The sequence below is a fragment of the Monodelphis domestica genome, chromosome 4, assembly GCF_027887165.1.
Source record: "Monodelphis domestica isolate mMonDom1 chromosome 4, mMonDom1.pri, whole genome shotgun sequence".
NCBI lineage: Eukaryota > Metazoa > Chordata > Mammalia > Didelphimorphia > Didelphidae > Monodelphis > Monodelphis domestica.
The window spans coordinates 137,535,386-137,556,394 of record NC_077230.1 but is presented as its reverse complement, the minus strand read 5'-3'; the positions used below and the strand labels follow the sequence as shown (position 1 = coordinate 137,556,394).

The window sequence follows — 21,009 nt, the reverse complement described above, 5'->3', positions numbered from 1 at the left end:
TAAACTGCCTGCCTTGAATTATCACCAAGAAAAGATTGAGTGTGACTTCCCCATTCATTCTGGTGGACAGAGTGATTTGGGTAAGGATTCCTCTACTTCCTGGATCTTTTAAGGACCTACAACTAAATTCTTCAGTCTGACCCACCAAGGACTCTGGAAAAATGTGAGAATCTGGGCTCTCTGTTTGGACTTTATCCTTTATTTAACTTGTAGATTAGTTTAGTTTAGTTAGATTAATATTAGTGTAAAAACTTTATTGGGTTAAGAATCTGAGTGGGAAATAGTCAGATGGTCCATCCTTCCCTACCATTCCCTTCCCTTTGTTAATAAATTTATTTATTTACTTGTATGTGTTCCCTTTCCTAAACTTTACCCCCTTTTCCTTAAAATCCCCTTATAACACATCCAACAGACTTACAAAAAATGACAACAGTCGAAACTGCTAACAGTTGGACTACTTATGGGAAATTAATCTATTCTATAAAATAAGAAAAAGATAAATGAATAAAAAAACAAATTTGAAGACTATTATGTTAGGCAAGTCACTAAACTTTGTATACCTTTTGACATTGCAAAACCATTACTAAGTAATAATAATAATAATAATAATAAGTATACATATACATATATGTATATATGTATGGGGTGTATGGGGTGCTCAGGGAGGAGTCATATTCTTTGGTATGGAGGGCTTGTCGTGCCCTCCTAGGGCAGCTCTCCAGCCTCTGACCCTCACCTAACACCCAGCTCTCACTTGTGGCTCCTAGTAGCTGCTAGTATGCGGCAGCGGCCACACCCTGGGCAACGGCTTCGACAGGCTGGCTAAACCTTGTGAGGGTAGCCATCGGGTCATTAACCCTTGGTGAACCAGGGCTTTGCTCACCCAGCATGTGAAGACTACTTCGGCAGAACAGACGGAAGAAACCAATAAGAAGGTTCAACGGCTGAGATGGCGACGCAGCAAAGCACTGTGGAGTGCTTAGGGCGTGTTGGAGCACAAAAGACAACACGGCCATCCTATGCAGCTGAGGAAGTCTCCAGGTGTAACGACTTTTCGTGCCAATGGGCCCAGGCTTCCAACGCCGAGAGAGTGGGACTGTCTCTGTGCATCAACTTTTCCACTTAAATCTTCATGCACAAGTGTCTTTGTGCACAAAAACGCACAAAGACAATCGTCATCCTCGGTTACCGAGAGGCAACTACCGCAACTGTAACATATATATGTATGTATATAGTCAAAGACAGAAACAAAAGTACCACATATCCATAGATACATGCTGTATAATTGAAAATTTGTTACCCTAAAAAAGAACTGAACTACATTTCCTGGGATCCCACTGATTTCTTGTTATTATGTACTTCCTGTAGACAGGGAATAAACATTCAGTGGGCAGTCCTGCTCAGCTTTTTTTTGACATGATGCAGCGAATATGGTGGTGGAGGTAAACTAAGTGTGGGAATTTTGAAATGGCTAATCAGCCATGGGCTTGTGTTTTTTTATTTTGTATCCTCTTTATTTCTTTATTTCTAATGATCACTTAATAAACCTCCTAAAATTTAATATTTTTACTTTTAAGATTTAATTTTAAATTTTACAGTGCCTAAGCATGTATATATAGTGCTGAAAAGATAGGATTGACTCTCACCTTGCCTACTTTTAAATTTAATCAACCAAAAGCATAGACACCCCCACTTAACACTAAGTAGGGGAGGTCTGCAAGCCACTTACTAAAGTGGGTGACAACTCCAGAAGTGACTAACCACTCCCTGGGCAGTGCTAAGCAAATTTAAATACTGCACTTGGTCTCCTTAAAGTGGAGTAAGGGACAGGAAGTCACATAAAAAATGACCATAAAAGATGATGAACTTCCTGTGCAAGAAGTCTTCTTCCTGAATTTTTGGGTTGGTGGATCTGGAACAGGAACTGAGAGTTGGAGCTACAACTTGGACCTGGTACTCTGACTCTTGGACTGCTTCTTGTAAGACTGCTCCTGGATCTTCTTCCTTTGGATCTTCTCCTGGTGAATGAAAAACTGCATCAGTCATATGAGCAACTTGACTTTAGCCAAAGGAAACACCAGATTCTAAGAATATTAGACTTTTGTACTTGTCCTAGGATTGGATCATTTCCTTCACTAACTCCTATGCTTGAAACTCTCTCCTTTCTACCTTCTTCTGGTATCCTTGGCTTCATTCAAGTCTCCAACAAAGTCCCATTTTTGAAAACAAGCTTTTCCAAGTTCTCCTTGATACCTTCCCTCTGAGAGTCTTTCCAGTTTCCCCTTGGAGTTTCCCTATTTTATCTTGTTTTTACCGAGTTGTTTGCATATTGTTTCCCTCATTAGACAGGAAGCTTCTGGAAAACAGAGATTAATTTTGGCCCTTCTTCATAACCCTTACTCTCAGCACAGTATTTGCATTGGTGCTCAATAAATGATTATTGATTTGACTTCCAATAATATTCTATCTTCTGTCACAAGATGGGGTCCTATCATTACTTCGCTGTTCTTATTCCAAACTTTAAAAAGGGAAAGGAAAGGAATTAAAGATCCAATATCTTTAGCAGTTTTCCCTCATTCTAAGCATTAGTTGTATAATACAATTCTTCCATGACTGTTTTTTATTGTCTCCGTTTTTTATTCATGATCTTCCTTCTGTTGGAAGTATAGCAAGCAAGGGGGAGAGGCGATCACAGTCTGGTGCAGCATATGGAGTAGTATGGAGGATTAAGGAATTTTGACATCTGGAGAACTCACTTGTGAGAAATAATACTTAAATGGGAGGTAATTACACATAGGATTTTTAATGGGAGATCTAACACCTGGAATTGGCTAACCAGTCAGTCAATAAACATTTATTAAGTGTACCATGTGCCAGGCACTGTGCTAACCATTGGGACACTATCTGCTGATTATAGGCTGTTATACTGTACTGGTTTAGTATTGGTAGTAAAGAACAGTCTTAGATTCCCTTGTGACAGTGTACATCACAAAGGTTCCAAAGATTCTCCACTGCCCAGATCCTAAAGGTTAAGATTTTATGGTTTCTTGAGCATTTAGTTGCCTTGGCCAGACTTCCAAGGGGCTATATTTGTGTTCATATTTGACTGGAAGATTAGATGCAACAAGTTCTATATTCTTGTTTCCTTTGAGCTAGGACAATAGATTGAGGATCAGATTAATCTTATTTATCACTGAAGATGTCAGTGATGAAAAGCTTCTATTCTAACCACTCCCTGTGCTTCATCTCAAATTGGATGTCCAGAAGTCATCTTAAATTCAATATACAGGAGGCAGCTGGGTAGCTCAGTGGACTGAGAGCCAGGAGAGAGATGGGAGGTCCTGTGTTAAAATATGGCCTCAGACACATCCTAGCTGTGTGACCCTGGGCAAGTCACTTAACCCTATTGCCTAGCCCTTACCACTCTTCTAAGGTGGATGGTACAGGTTTAAAAAAAATTCAGTATGTACAAAATGGAACTTAACTTTCTCCTTAAACCTGCACACACACACACACACAAACACACACACACATCCCTTCCTCAGGCTCACAATCTAGGAGTTATCTTGGATCATTTGCTATCCCTTACTCTTCATATCTTAGCTGTTGCCAAGATCTATTGATTTCCCCTTGGTGATATATTTAAAATAGTCCCCCTTCTTTTGTCTGACATTGCCAGCATTCTAGCACAGACCCTCATCACCTTATACCTGAATTATTGCAATAGCCTCTTTTGTAGGTCTGTCTGCCTCAGGTCTCTCCCCACTCCAATTCACTCAATCATCAAAGTGATTTTCCTAAAACGAATGTCTGACTATGTAATCCTACTACTCAAATAAACTCCAGTAGCTCCAGTTGCTTCCAAGAGAAGAGATAAAATGTTCTGTCTAGCATTCAAAGCCCTTCATAACCTAGACATGACTCTTTACTTTCCAATCTTCTTACACCTTACTCCACAAAACATATACTTTGATTCAGTGTCACTGGCTTCCTCCTGGCTATTCTGCAAAGGAGACCTGCCATCACTCAGCTACAAGTGTTCTCTCTAGATATCCCCCATGCCTGGAAAGCTCTTCTATGACTGTTATGTATGTTGACCTCCCTGGCTTCCATTACATCCCAACTTAAATCTCACCCTTCACAGGAATCCTTCTGTACTCTACTGAATTCCTTTGTCTTCTCTCTGCTAATTATTTTGTATGTGTCCTATATATAATTTGCTTTGAATCTGTTTGCTTACTTTTTGTCTACACCACTAGATTGCAAGCTCCTTGAGGATAGAGATTGTCTTTTGCCTCTTTTTGTATCATCATTACACACATAGGCACTTAATAAATATTTATTGATCAACTAATTGATTCTTGAAAATCATTTTATTCCTACATATTGCCCTCCCTTTAGGTGGTAAGAAGCTAGTAGAAGAATTCAAGCTTCTGAAGTCTTATATATATATATATATATATATATATATTTTTTTTTTTTTTACCTCTCCTTATAACTCTTTTCAGTGAGTTCTCGGTTGTTTTTGTTTTTGTTTTTTTGGTTTCAATACACACTTCCCCTTTTTTCTTCATCACCACAGTTATTTATTAATAAATAATTCAAATTTTATTTTAAGAATCTCACATACCTCTTCTGCCAAATTCTCCTCTCTGATTTTTGAACATGAGATCATAGTTATCAACTCTGACTTTTATCAAAGAAGTATTTATAAAGTACAAAGTATTTCCTTGATTATGCCCATCTTCACCATTCTTCACTATTGTGCGCAAGAGAATAACAAAAACACACAGTCCACACTGTCGCTCAATTCAAATCACTCTCATAGCAACTAGTTCTTCCTTATTAGACATAATGAATGAGAGTGTTAAGATTTCCCTTCATGCTTCTTCTATCTTCTAAATCATTAGCAGGGCCAAGAATTTATCAGATGCTCTATTTTGACTTTAGACTTTTAGCAGATGTCTGGATACTTGACATTCCCCAATCACTGATATATCTTGCTCTAGTGCCAATTTTATAATCTCTATGAGGAAAGCATATGCTGGAACTGCCTGTAGGATAGCCCCATAATGATATCATTTCTGTTTTCTCTCTCTTTTTATCCTAATCTAAGTATTCTCCCTTCAGCTTTCACCCTCAGGCATATGGTTTTCCAGAGAGGGGATTATCCTTTTTTTTTTTTAACTTACAGTGCTCCTCCTCTTCTGTAAAGTCTAGTCCTTTGAAGAAGACATAACCAGACACCATTATGTTCCACTCATGACTTCCATCCCACTGAGTCTCAGAATATTTATGAAGTCAGATTGTTTTTATCTCTATATTTTAACATTTTCCATTCAATTTGCATATTCCCATATTATTCATGTGAATTGACATAAAGATATGTTAGACAAAAATAATCTTATCCAAAGTATCTCTTTCTCTGTCTCTCCGTCTCTGTCTCTCTGTCTCTCTGTCTCTCTGTCTCTCTCTCTCTCACATACACACACATACACACACCCCTCTGAGTTTTAATTTTAGAAGAATTAGAAAATAAAATATATATAAATACATAAACAAATAATAATACTTCCCCCAAGATTAATGTTTAATGTTTCTCTGTCTCTCCCACTCTGATATGGATAGCATTTTTGGTAAGGTTTGGAAAAGCTATATATTTGAATTGTTGAAAAATAAAACAGAGGATTTAGGGAGCCATGGTTCTGAATAACTTCCAATTTAATATTGATAGCAGAAAGCATTCTAGTCAATACCCTAGAAATTCTAAAACACATACACATGTTAGACTGCAGGATTTGGGGCTCAGATCATAAATGTGTGTGTCTGACGTGAGTGGGTGGGAGGTAAGAAAAGGTTTGCTAAGGACTTCAAAGCCAAAGTCCCAGAAGGCTTTACAGAGAACATGACACTGATTAGTTAAACAAGTTTCAATGATTCCTTGAATGTTTATGATATGAAAAACTAAAGACAGGACTGAATGTATTTTGATGGCTATAAGCAAAAAGAAATTTACTCAAAAAGATTAAATTAAAGACGTCAGTGTTCAAAGAACAACTCAGAAGCTCTGAGAACATTTGTTGAATCAGGATTGACCATCTCAAAATATGGCATAGTTTGTTGAAAGATTTTCTTAGGTTCCCAAAATATCGGTCCTCAAGGAGTTGTTGACCCCCTTACCCTGTTAATTACATAAATTCTACCTTGGAAAATTATGTTAAGTGGGACCAACAATAAGTAGGAATAAAAATAACACTTTTCATGAATAGCAGTGAATGAAGGAGGAAAATAAGCATTAAAATGGATAGTTTCCATGGTGATTTCCAGAAAAATGCCACAAAGGACTGTAATTCATCTTGATGTGTGAATTGGGGGATTTGTTCGAGTGACTTGCCAGGGATATGCTATGTTTGTCTTCTTGCCTGAGGTGATGGCCAATTATGTGTGCAGCAAATAAATATTGGTCTTTGCCAAAAATTACCTTACTATTGGTGGAAATGATTTAGCATACATGATTGGACTTATTATTGTATGTGTTATATTGTAAGGTTATATTGTTAGGGTTAGGGTGGAATCCTTGAATTTTCTGAGATGGGTAACTAGTTGCAACATAGTCATTCCAGGTGGAACTCATCAGCACTATATGTTCTTCAGCAACACAGACTAAACATCCCAAGCACTTAGTGAACTGTGCACAGACCAAGAAAAGCATTACATGGAATGTGAGTGGAAAAAACATTACTTTGGATTAAGAAAGACCAGTCTTTCAGATCCCAGGCAAAATCTCCTCTTTTGAAATGAGGTTTTCTTAATTTCCCTTAGGCCTTACCTCTAAGATATCTTCAGTTTCCCTCTCTGAATCTTGTCTATGTACAAATTATTTATCTATTGTCTCTCCCATTGGACTATGAACTGCTTGAGAGCAGGGACTATATTTTTACTTTATAATAATCTTATTAGTTATTATATTGACTTGATTTGACAAAAGATGTGAAGGGATAAATATTTGTAGTCATGAAGTTGGTACAAATTGCCATAAATTTTGTCACAAATAGAAACCTATATGTTCTGGTGTCAGTACAGTTGTCTAATTAGGGTTTTCATAATTTAATAGAAAAACAGATATCCCCTTCTGCTTTGTAGAAGAATTTTTGGATTCCATGTATATAATGTAAAAAATCAACTATAGAATGAGAATCAAGACAGTGCTTCAAAAAAGAAAGAATCAAGCAATATGGAGCAATGATAAGAGCAAGGTGAGGAGACAAAGAGGAGAGGAAGATTGATAATATAGGGAACAAAGGGTACTGAAGTTCTATGAAGTGCAGAAATAAAGTTATAAAGAACAAAAGCAGACCAAAAAACTTTGCCCTTTGATGGTGCTATACCCTGTTGAGATCTGTACAAAAGGTAAACTCTAGTATCCTTATGTTCTTTCCCCATGATGGTTATAGTAATTTCTTGACTGTTTATGGATTCATGAATTAGCTCATCCTGTATTTTATTATATTCTTAATACAGTTCTTATATTCAATGGTTGTTAGACTAAGTGCTTACAAAGATGATGAAGGTTATTAGTGGGAGAGCAAAATGAGCTAGTCACTAGGATTCCTAATATTTTTTTAATAAGGCCATGATTCTGTAAAGGCACAAGATTTGGGGGGGGGCGCATATTACCATGCCATATATGCCTAATATAAGGTGGAAGTTCTGTTCTGTACTGATTATGGTGATTATAGATTGACACACCATCTAAGAGAAAATTTTGAGATTCTAAAGAAAGAGGTGCTCATACCACCTTGATTATTTTTTTAACCTATTCATTTTTTTCAATTAAATGTAGAAATAATTTTCGATGATTCTTTTCTGACATTTTATGATTCCCTAAATTCCCTCTCTGCCTATCCCCTTCCTATCCTGAGGATGTAAATATTTTTATATTGGTTATACCAGTACTTTCATGCTCTACATATTTCCATATCGTTCATGTCATGATGGAAGACACATATCACATACACATTAAATTTTCATAAACTAAAGTGGAAGATAGCATCCTTTGATCTGTACTCAGATTCCAACAGTTCCTTCTTTGTGGAAAACATTTTCATTGTGAGTCCCTTGTAGTTATCTTGGAAACCTGCTTTGCTAATAAAGATTTAGTCCTTCACAGTTGATCATCATATGATAATATTTCTGTTACCATATACATTGTTCTAGTTCTGCCCTCTTCACTTTGCATCAGTTCAATAAAATTTTTTGAGGTTTTTCTGAACTCATCTTATTTGTCATTTTCTTACGTCATAATACTATTACATTACAACTATTTGCCACAATATTTTCATCCATTCTTCCAGTGATGGACAGCCTCTCAGTTTCCAGGTTTTTGCCATAACAACAACAACAACAAAACTACTAGAAATATTTTGGTACAGGTAGATCCTTTTCTCCAATTTCTGATCTCTTTAGGATACAGACCTACTAGTGGTATTGCTGGTTCAGAGCATGAATAATTTTATGGCCCTTTAAGCCTCTTTAGAATGGTTATATCAGTTCACAGTTCTACTGACATTGAATTGTAAAAGTTAAAATTAAATCTCAATAATAATATCTTAAGATATTTATTAATGATCATTAGAAATCAAGGAATAAAGAAGATATAAAATAAAGACCATATGCCCATGGCTGGTTAGCCATATTTTAGTCAACCATACTCACCACCATCAATGCTGATTCTACATCAGAGAGAGGGAGCCTCCAAAGCCCACCCCCTTTATCCTCTGTCTACAGGAAGTACATAATGACAGGAAGTCAGTGGGCTCTTGGGATATGTATTCTTTTTTAGGGTAACAGATTTTCAATCATAGAGAATTAATGTCCCAATGTTTCCATATCCCCTCAAAAATGTATCATTTATTTCCCCTTTATGGTTATTAGTCAATCTGATAGGTATGAAGTGGTATCTCAGAGTTGTCTTAATTTGTATTGCTCTACTCAATAGTGATTTGGAGCAATTTTTTAATATGGCTTATAGATATTTTTAATTTCTTTTAGAATTGTCTTTTTATATCCTTTGACCATTTTTAAATTGAGGGATGTACCTTGGTTATTAATAAGTTTTATTTTGTTTATTAGGGTTCATTGGATTCATTCTGGGGCTGGGGTTTACTCATAAGAGACCAGTACTGGATAGCAGTAGGACAAAGTAACATGATGAATATCTGCACTGACCCCAAGTCAGCCTAGATATTATATAGAAAAGAACAAAGAACTCATAGTGCCAAGGAGAGCCTAGAGTTACAGGCAAGTGTTTTCCCATGGGATAATTGGAGCTTCTTTCCTTCTTTATATTTACCCAGGGTAGTTTACATTCTCTGTGGAGTTATAAATAATGTTCTAACTCTAGCTAACATTAGAGAAAGATTTTATGGGAGACTGGAAATAGGATTTAAGCTAAGATCTCAACTGGATAATAATGGAATATTGTCCCCCTTTTAACTAATAGTTGTGTTAGTTGTATCTCCCCAGAAATCTGCCTAATTACATATTGCTACAAGAATCTATGTCTTATGTGGTCATGGTATACTGATATCAATACTAATTTATTCTCTCATGAACAGATGTTTCTCAAATCTCCTTCCACACATCCAGGGATTAATTCTCATCATTATACATCATATTGATTCCAATTTTCTCTTTCTTTTTCTCACTCCTGGGTCCTATTGCAACCCCCCAGTGATATAGCTCATAGTTCATTCCTTAATGCATCAATACAGGTAGTATGATATGATGGAGAAAAAAAATGTCACTGCTACTTATACTTAATTCTAACTAAGGCAATTCTATTCTTCTCACTGGACCTTGGTTTCATCTATAATATGAGAGAATTGAACAAGACAACCTCTGAGGAATCTTCCAACTCTAAATCTATGCTCCTAAGATCCTAAGTTATGACTGCCATAATATTTAATCTGGTGGTAAGCCCCTATTAATTTGTCTAACCTGGTTCAAAAAAATAGATATGACCTATGTTCAAAGTTTTTTTATAGGTTGGTAGACAGCTGGAAAACCAAGGTAGATCCACCAAAAACCCATGATGAGGCATCAAAGTTGAACCTTAGAGGAAGCCTCTCTCATAAACCCAAAGTTAATAAATGGGATGGAGGTTGATAAGTTCATAGATATAGACCTAAGAGGAACTCTGGAAGACTTCAATCCAACATCATTATCATTTAATAGATAAGGTGTAAAGATTAAAATTTAGGGGAGACGGAGGCAGGAAGAAATTAGTTTCTGCAAGGAGTATTATATTTTTAGAGGTTTATTGAAGATTAAGGATTAAAGAATATACAAGTAAGAAAAGCACATGCTAGGTGGGCCATGAAGCCCATCCAACTTTCACTCACATCATGAGACGTGTCTGTTTGCCAACAGAGCCAGGAAGAGAAGAGAGACCTGCTGTGGGCTGAGACCCTCTAAACAATCATTTTGCTCCCCGCCCATTTGAGAATTCAGTGAGATTACAAAGCACTCTGGGAGCTAGCAAGGACTCCTGGGGAATGCAGTCCAGAGTTCAAATCTCAATTTTACAAAGGAGACTGATGCCCAGGGTCATTAAGCAACTTGCCTCCAGTCACAGTTAGTGGACTGGATGCTACTTCCCAAAGATAGGGTGAAATATTACTATTACTAATATATATATATATACATATATATATATATATATGAAATGATTCAAGCAGGAGTAAAAAGAAGGGGAAAATTCCAAAGGGTGGTAGTGGAATCCAGAATCAAATGTTTAGGGATTGAAAGAATATGATAAGAGAAAGGAAAAAAAAAAGACAATCTTCACTATTGGTGCTACATAAAGTCTTTAGGTACATTTATGATCAATGTTGTCTTTTGATGGGGGCAAGTAGGTAGATCAATGGACTAAGAGCTAGACCTTGAGAAGGGGGGTCCTGAGTTTGAATCTGACCTTTCTAGCTGCGTGACCTTTGGAAAGTCACTTAACCCCCCAATGTCAGATCTTAAAACTCTTCTGCCTTGGAACCAATACATAGCATTGACTCTAGGATAGAACATAAGGGTTAAAAAAAAAGGAATTATATCATGTTATCTATGTTATCTTATTTGATCCCATAGAAACCTGTACCATAGAAGAATAAGCACTATAACTTTCATTTTGCACATTGGAAACTAAAACTCAGAAAGATCATAACTTGCTCAGGATCATGCAGTAAATAGTGGAGGAAAAATTCAAACCTTGGTCTTTAAGATCAAAATCTAGGGATCGAACTCAACAGAATAATGAGAATGGACAGGTTCTAGATAGCAGGAAGGATACTTTGCCATCACTTCAGGGGAAAGGACTAACTGCTGTGGTTAGTTGTAAAGTGGCAAGATGGAATTGTAGTCTTCCTGGACTGTGTATCTGAAACTTGACAGTACTTCCTGATATGATTCCTCAGGCCTTCAGCTAACCACTACCTACATCTGTTGATTCACCTCAGAATAAATGATACAGACATAAAGAACCTGAAAGTATTACTAATAGCTTTGGAGCCCTATATGGGAATCTTAAGGGCTTAGGGGAACAGATGTTGTTTTTATCTCTTCTTCCTTCTGATTATATCTTTCAAAAAAAAGAAGAAAAGAGAATATAAAAACAGTAACCCCTTATATTTTGTAGCCCTTTACAGTTTTATGAAATTCTTTCACACATAATATTTTATTTAAATTTCACAAGAAAAAACAAAGTGAGATAGGTGGAAAAATATATATCTAGCCCAATTTACAGAGGAGATAATTGACTAAAAGAAATTATGCTATTTGCCCAATATAACACAATGCATGAGCTAAAACTATGTTCCAATTCAGAATTCCACTATACCATACTGTATTTAATACACAGCTAGCCTCATTATTAATGACAAAGAACAGAAGCAGGGAAGAGAATAAGCATTTATTAATTAGTCACTTTGTAAATATTTCATTTCACCTTCATAAAAATTGGAGTTTTTTGCATTTTATGGTTGAGGAAACAGAGGTTAAATACCTTGCCCAAAGTCACATACCTAGGAACTGTCTGGACATGGATTTGAACTCAAGCCTTTTTTATTCCAGGTCCAGCACTGTTCACTGAGCAACCTAGCCACCTCAATGGCTTATGAAATTGGAATGAGCTCTTGAGAAATGGCAAAGAGCATATTATAAATATCAAGAATGAATTTTAAGAGATATATTTACCTGAGGAAAAGGGTTTTATACTTAAATCTGAAAGGAAGAAAAATTAATTATCTGATAAATCTATTATAGAACACTATAGGACAGCAAGGGTAACATACAACTAGCATAGTAGAAGAGATACCAAGTAATATCTCATAGAGAAAATAACAGGAAATGTTGTAAGGATAATAGTATAGTTAGATGTATTTATATATTTAAATAAGTGTAATGGAAGAAAATTGAACACTAGTCAAAATGTTTACAGGAACTACATACACGATTACCTACAATTTAGGTGTATTGTCATCCTTTTGCCTACTTCTATAACATGGTGTTTCTCTATTGTAACGTGAAGATTGAAGTTAGTACCCAGGGATTAGTGATATATATAGATATATATATATATATATATAAAGGCATATCACATATATATTTATATATATACATATATATACAAATATCTGCCATATAAATAACAAATCAGAGAATGCCAGATTAAGAAGATAATCTCTTTCAATTTCCTGATTTAATAAATCATTCCTATCCTTATTAAAACTATTATGGATAACATGGATAAAAACATGGACCTCCTGAGCTCATGAGTTCTGAACTGTAGTAGGTAAAACATATGGGATGTCCAAATTTAACTTATCATAAGACCAAAGAGTAGGGAGTCATTGGGTTCCCTAAGGAGGAGTGAATGCAGCCAGGGTCAGGTATAGAGCATATCAAAGCTTGAAAATTCCTGGTGAAGATAAATGCTTCATTTCTCCTACATGTGGCTCTATTTGGTCCTCCATCTCTTTTATCAAATCTTGGCCAGAAACTGCTTCTCCTACATTCCTTGAATTGACTCTTCAGTTCAGTAAGGGCTACCTCATTTGTCAGTGAAAATGAACTTCCCCATGAAGCAACAGGTAGGAGAAAGAGTGAAACAGCTACGGAGAATTGAAGAACATTCAATGGTGAAGAACATTCCCCAAATGTCCAAACTGGGAAAGCAAGACTAAGATGGCAAGTCAGAGAATACACAGTGACCATGAATGTCAGTCATACTGGGAAGGAGGTGATGAAGGGAGAATCATATCAATGTAAGGAATATAAAAATTATTTGGAGTTTAAAAAAAAGAATCAAGGAGGCAAAAGAGCAATATGATTTATTAATCCACAGTCTTGTTGTGCTCAGAACCCCTGTTGTCAATTTTCCATCAATATCAATCACTAACCCTCTTGGATCTCAAAGACATGACTGTCAAGAATTGCATAGCCACAAGAATATTGATTGGCTAGTAAATAAGAATTGTGTGACCCTCAGGGAAAGATAGGATACTGATTAAAGTTGGTGGAGGTGGGCGAGTGGTGGTAGTAAAGTGAGTGAGAGACCAATGGGAAGTAATGGGTATACCATTTCCCCCACGATAGCCAATTTGAGTGTAGTGGGTGGAATACTGAGTAAAAATGGAACTACTAATAAAAAAAAGTAGACAGGGAAGTTAGGTCATGTATTCGAAGGGTTGTTTATTTGTATGAGAAGGGTAAAAACTTTCAGTATTGAGAGGGGGAAAGAGTGGAGACCCCCCTTCTCAAGGTGGGGTTCAAGGGAGACAGCTGATGTTTAAGGTTGGCTTATAGAGAGGAGAGGGTGTTTGAAGATTTTTCCCCTTCTGCCTACCCTCCTTAGCTAAGGCTGCTCTCCCAAATTCACTCTTGTCCCTCTTGTCCCTCCCTCCACTGCTCAGGACCAAAGGGTATCCCCTTGATCTATTCACTCACACTCAGCTTGGGGAAAGATAATTTTTAATGTCAACTCAATCGGGGTAATACAAAGGAAAAACTAGCAGGGAAAAGGGATGGGAGAGGAAAGTGGGGGAAAGGGGGTTCCTTTCTCTATCTAAAACCCTTTTCCCTCCCTCCTTGAGTTTGGGGGGAACTCAGGCCTTGGCAGCCTGAGCCCCCTGAGAGAAAGTCAAGTTGACTCACCCTGGGTTTGTCCCCTTAGCTACAGTTCAGACTCAGGGCAACAGGAGCTGAGGTAAAGTCTTCTCAGGTTTCCTCTTCAATAGTCTTTTCAATTAGGAAATATTGTGGGGAAAGATTTCCAGTCACCAGCAGGAAAAGTGGGTAACCCTCAGGAGAAAGTCTTTTTTCACCTTCTCTCTTCAACTTCTCAAGACTGAGAGACCCTCACTGCTCTACCAGCCAAAGTCTTCTCCTCCTCAAGATTCCAAACTCCTGGGGCCCCTCCCCCATCAAGGTGATCAATTTCACACACTCTTAGCCTGGCACTTTTTCTTTAGTGCCAGCCTCTGTCACAAATATCAGGATGGAGCCATCTTTCAGACCCTAAAAGAAGATGGGGAGATTAAGAAAGGAAAAGTGTACAGTGAAAGCTAATTTTTTACCAGTGTACAGGCATATGCTGGAGTCACCTCACCCTCTCTCAGAAGAACCAATTTCTAACTTTTCTATGTGATCATTTATCCCTCAGAAATTGGCAGATACTACAAATCAATGTGTGACATTGTTTTTTGTTGATTTCTAAGCTTTATAAAGTCATTGAGGAAATGTAAAAAAATGTAAATTAAACTTAAAAGTATAGCAAGCATCCTTTTTTTTCATAAATCAGATTATTAAATATTTACCCTCAAACCACTACTATTGAATCAGGCACTCCAGAAAACACAATGGGAGGCATAGGTGACATTATGGTGGACTGTTAGTGTTAGGGATAAAAATAAAGGAGTATCCTGAGGAAGGGGAAAGATTTAAATTTGAATAATAACAGCCAGGCCTTTCAGACTCATTGGAATAGGAAGAGAAAGAAGAGACAAGAGTATAGTAATTACTGAGGAATTAATTCATCAGATATTTATAAAATACTTAATCTCCATGCCAGCTGTTTGACTCAACAAAGTGCATAGCTATTTATTACATCAATGAATAGTTGATTAGTCATTTGGATTGGTGAATAATTGATTAGATCATTGATCTTAATAATCTAATAGATAATTTGGTATTCAGTAATAATACATTTTACTATTCTGTCCTATAAGAGGGCAATCTGATCAACATAGAATTTATGCCAATTTGCCTTGTAGATGATATCTTTGTATTGATTGTTATTTTCCAATAGTGAAAAAAACACCTACATTTCACAAATTAAGAATTAGCTTTTAGGCTCTTTCAACCATCTCCTTTCCTTATTTCACAGGAAGGAAGCTTTTCCATATTATTTATATCAAGGAGTAAATCATGCTCTGATAGGTACAATTCAAAATGAAAAGATGACAGTTTATTGGGACTTCTGATAGAAACTTTGAACACAGAAATGAGACTAAAATTGACTTTGGAAAGATAGATTAATATTTGAGTCAAATAAATATCCAATTAAATTATTGCTATGTGCCAGGTACTGTGCTAAGCAATGTTAGTACAAAGAAAGACCATACTGACCCAGATCTCAAAGAAATCATATTCTAATGGGAGAGTCTACAAATTACTATATAACCTATATATTTGAGTATAAGGTCATCTCATACTTGTGATAGGAAAAGAGAAACACTTCCAGCAAAATGTGGGATTTGAGTTGAATATTCAAGGCAAGCCAGGAGGCAGTAGTAAAATGGGCAGAGCTTTCTAGGGATAAAGGACAGTTGGTAAAAAGAAAAGAGTCAGGAAATAAAATGTCAAGTACACAAACAATAAGACGGAAGAATATGTGAAGGTTAGTGTAATAACACTAAAAAATATGATGGAAGAATGTTAGGAAAGGTTTTAAAAGTCAAACAGAAGAACCTATATTTGATCTTAGAGTTCATTTAATTCACCATTAAGCAGATTTCATTTTCTGAGTTGATCAGAGTGGAGCACAAGTTCTAACCGGGCCTTCCAAAAACTAGAAAAAATATACTGTGAATTTTAGATTTTCTCCACCTTCATTAGTCTTTAAAATCCTAGCAACCAGGTATGTATATACCACTACTTAAGGATTAATTTTTTTTTTGAGGAGGATATTTTTTTTTTATTGAGGAGGATAGCCTATGACAGATATGTGCTAGCAAATGACAAATAAGAAACAACTGACAGACCCCCTGGGCTGTCCTAAATTAAGCTTAAGCTACCATTGAAACATGTGAGATGCAGGAAGTGATGTAAAGAATGGTCTATATATTTCTCTCTCTCTCTCTGGTTCATATGGCTCATGGCATATTCTCTGGCTCTCTCTCTGGTTCATATGGCTCATGGCAGCTTGCTAGGCATTTTGGTGATTTGGGTGTTGAGGCTTGCTGGTGAGGTGACTAGAGAAGCTCTGTACCATGGGTAGGAGAGGCATGTTCCCTGAGAGACCTGGGTGAGTGGTTAGGCTGATTCCTCCTTTCCTTTACCTCTGAAAGCACTATCCTCTTAGGAGGCCTCTAATCTCAGAGTAGATCTTGTGACTGGAAAATGAGCTACTTTTAATCTTCTAAGGAGACCTTGTGGCTGAGTTCTCTGAACTTACCTCGGCTTAGGCTAGGCCAGAGAAATCTTATACCCTTTTCTCTCTCTCTTCTTCTTAATTTCTTCCCTCTATTGTAATTAAACCACCATAAAATTCCCAAACTTACTTGAGTATTTTATTGGGATTGAATTAATTCCTGGTGACCACTATCATAATATATTCAGTCAATAGCCCTTAATTTTACCCTTAAAATACAAAACAGTTCTGATTTTGAATTATGTGTCCTATGAGGGGTAGTGGTATGGATCATAAATACAATCCCAAAGAGATCGAATATCAGATCTTTCCAAGTCACATATGAAAGTTATCTTATTTTTCTAACAAAGGAATATAGCAATTCCCTTGGTGGTTTGTTGGTTTGTTTTTTGAGGGTAGGCAGGATAATGAAAAAAAGTTAAATGTTAAATGGAAATGATTTTTTTATGAAGACTAGATTATAATATTGAGAGGGAAATAGCAATACAAATGCAGAAAATTGCAAGTATTTATAAGAGAAAATTGAAAAAAAAGGAATTATTAGACTAAGATAGGCCTTTAAATAAAATAAATCAAAAAACCAATTATGGATTCAACTCACCAAAAGATTCCACTGAACATTGTTTGGCCATCCATATACCATCCCCCTTGTAACCTGTTTATAATACTAAGAGATAATGCATAGGGGATTCTCAGCAATCATCCCAACCTGACTCTTTTCTTACCTTGTTGAATTGTATGGAACATTATAGAATGAATGCTACAGGTCATCTCTTTTTTTTCTTCCTTGAACCAAGAATATACACCAAACTTTACATAACTTTTTTTTTTCTCCTTTGAGCCCCACCATATGTATTCAGAGGCCCTGTGACCTAAGATGATTCTCAAGCAAAAGACATTTTTAGGTCCCCAAAACCACATTAGCCCAAAGGCACACAGATCATTCTAGCTCTTCTAGGTTTATAGTTATATAAATCCTGATATGAAAGGTATAAGCAATCAATCAATCAGAATTTACCATTCATTTCCAAAGCTTTTGATGTTTATACTTATGCAAGAAGATAAGAATTTAAAGGGTTGCTTCTACCAACTTAGCCTCATACCAAGGTAGAACATTATTCTACCACTGCCTTATATTTTCCTATCTTGGCTATAGAACTAGATTTCATACATACACAATCACCCAAACTTTTTCTTTCTTTTGTAGTGTCTTATTCATCCTTCCATTGTGAGTCCTTGAAGATTTCAAGACTCCTCCCTAAAGGCACTAATGCATTGCTTGTGAATTGATCCAACCATTCTGGAGGGCAATTTGGAATGATGCCCAAAGGGTCATAAAAGAATGCATATCTGTTGATTCCATTACTACTAGGTCTCTATCCCAAAGAGATTTTCAAAAATGGAAAAGGACCTCTTTCTACAAAAATATTTATAGCTGTGTTTTTTTGTGGTGGCAAAGAATTGGAAACTAAAGGGATATGCCTCAATTGGAGAATAGATGAACAAAGTGGTATATGATAGTGATGTAATACTAAATGATGAACAGGATGATTTCAGAAAGAATTGGAAAGACCTACATGAACTGATGCAAATTGAAATAAGCAGAACCAGGAAACATTATACACAGTAACTGAAATATTGTAGAACATATACTTTGCTACTAACATCAATATAATGATCCCAGACAATTCAGAGGGACTAATGAAAAAGAATGCCATCCACCTCCAGAGAGAGAACTGTTGGAGTAGAAAGGCAGATGAAAACATATGATTTATCACTTGTTTATTTATATATATGATTTAGGGTTTTGGTTTCTTAAGATTATTCACTTACAAAAATGAGTAATATGGCAATAAGTTTTGTGTGATAACATATGTAAAACACAGAAAAAGAATTATTTTTTTAAACTCCACCCCTGAACACAACTACAAAACATTCTATACACAATTAAAACTAGATCTAAACAACTGGAAAAACATCGATTGCTCATGGGTAGGACAAGCTAACATAATAAAAATGACAATCCTGCCCAAATTAATTTACTTATTTAGTGCCATACCCATTGAACTACCAAAAAACCTTTTTACTGAATTAGAAAAAGCCATAACAAACTTCATTTAGAATAACAAAAGATCAAGGATATCCAGGGAAATCATGAAAAAAAAAATTTGAATGAAGGTGGCCTTGCAGTCCCAGATCTCAAACTATACTATAAAGCAGTGGTCATCAAAACAATTTGGCTAAGAGACAGAAAGGAGGATCAGTAGAATAGACTTGGGGTAAATGGCATCAGCAAGACAGTCTATGATAAGCCCAAAGATCCTAGCTTTTGGGACGAAAATCCACTATTTGATAAAAACTGCTGGGAAAATTGGAAGACAGTATAGGAGAGATTAGATTTGGATCAATATCTCACACCCTACACCAAGATAAACTCAGAATGGGTGAATGACTTGAATATAAAGAAGGAAAATATAAGTAAATTAGGTGAACACAGAATAGTATACATGCCAGACCTTTGGGAAAGGAAAGATTTTAAAACCAAGCAAGAGCTAGAAAAAAATCACAAAATGTAAAATAAATAATTTTGACTACATCAAATTAAAAAGTTTTTGTATGAACAAAACCAATGCAACCAAAATTAAAAGAAAAACAACAAATTGGGAAACGATATTCATAACAAAAACCTCTGAAAAAGGTCTAATTACTCAGATTATGAAGAGCTAAATCAATTGTACAAAAAATCAAGTTATTCTCCAATTGATAAATGGGCAAGGGGCATGAATAGGCAATTTTCAGTTAAATAAATTAAAACAACTCTGAGGTATCACCTCACATCTAGCAGATTGGCTAACATGATAACAATGGAAAGTAATGAATGCTGGAGAGGATGTGACAAAGTAGGGACATTAATGCATTGCTGGTAGAGTTGTAAATTGATCCAACCATTCTGGAGGGCAATTTGGAACTATGCCCAAAGGGTGATGAAAGACTGTCTGCCCTTTGATCCAGCCATAGCACTGCTGGGTTTGTACCCCAAAGAGATAATAAGGAAAAAGACTTGTACAAGAATATTCATAGCTGCACTCTTTGTGATGACAAAAAATTGGATAATGAGGGGATGCCCATCAATTGGGGAATGGCCAAACATATTGTGGTATATGTTGGTGATGGAATACTATTGTGCTCAAAGGAATAATAAACTGGAGGAATTCCATGTGAATTGAAACATCCTCCAGGAATTGATGCAGAGTGAAAGAAGAACCAGAAGAACATTGTACACAGAGACTGATACACTGTGGTACAATCAAATGTAATGGACTTCTCCATTAGTGGCAATGCAGTGATCCTAAACAACCCAGAGGGATCTATGAGAAAGAACACTATCCACATTCAGAGTGAAAACTGTAGGAGTAGAAACACAGAAGAAAAACAACTGCTTGATTACATGGTTCAAGGGGATATGATTGGGGATAGAGACTCTAAATAAACATCCTAGTGCAAACATCAACAACATGGAAATAGGTTCTGATCAAGGACACATGTAATATCCAGTGGAATTGTGCATTGGCTATGGGAAGGAGTGGGGAGAGGGAAGGGAGGGAAAGAATATGATTCTTGTAACCACAGAATAATGTTCTAAATAAAGAAATATTAAATTAAAAAAATAAGTAAAATTTTTAAAAAGGACTCCTCCCTAAGGAGATTGATCTGATAAAAGACAATGAAACACCATTACAAAAGTTCACTCAACTTATTTCTGAAAATGAACTTTTGAGGAAGTTCAAATGAAGTCAATAAAACTTTATTGAGTGAGTACTACAGGCAAGCCACTGTTCCAAATACTGATAATGCAAAAGCAAAGGGGAAAAAATAGTCCTTGCCTTCAAGAAGCTGACAATCTAATGATTAGAGGGAATGTGGCCAAGAACAAGTGGACAGTGCACATAAGTGAGCCTGTGGAAGTCCAAACACAGAGGAGAAAGAGGAGAAAAACAATTTTTAAAAAAGGTATAAGTTTCTGTCTGGGCAAAATTATAAACTTTTTTTTCATTTTTACAGCTGCAAAATTTCTTGAAACACAGGTGCAAACCAGTACCTAAATAAATACTTGACAACGTTTTATGAACCTTAGAATTAGGAGAAAATAATTTTCCTCACACTCTCTAACTAAATAATTAACACACCTATTTTTTTCCCCCTCAAACTTGAGCATGCATCTGGATTTAATTAGAAAAACAGGAAAATAGCATCTGGAGAGGATCTGGACAGCTTGCTTTTTAAAAGGAGATTAGACATTTTAAGTG

The 21,009-nt window shown here is 36.1% G+C and overlaps 1 long non-coding RNA gene across 3 annotated transcripts in view; it reads right to left on the bottom strand.

Moving 5' to 3' along the window:
• Nucleotides 1-21,009, bottom strand: part of LOC103105067 (uncharacterized) — a 110,547-nt gene that overhangs the window by 15,899 nt on the left and 73,639 nt on the right. For 2 of the 3 annotated variants that reach the window (XR_008911180.1, XR_008911182.1), the window contains one exon: nt 884-2,018. This is a non-coding gene — a long non-coding RNA (uncharacterized LOC103105067). The remainder of the gene's footprint in view (nt 1-883; nt 2,019-21,009) is intronic. The other variant, XR_008911181.1, reaches the window with a different exon arrangement.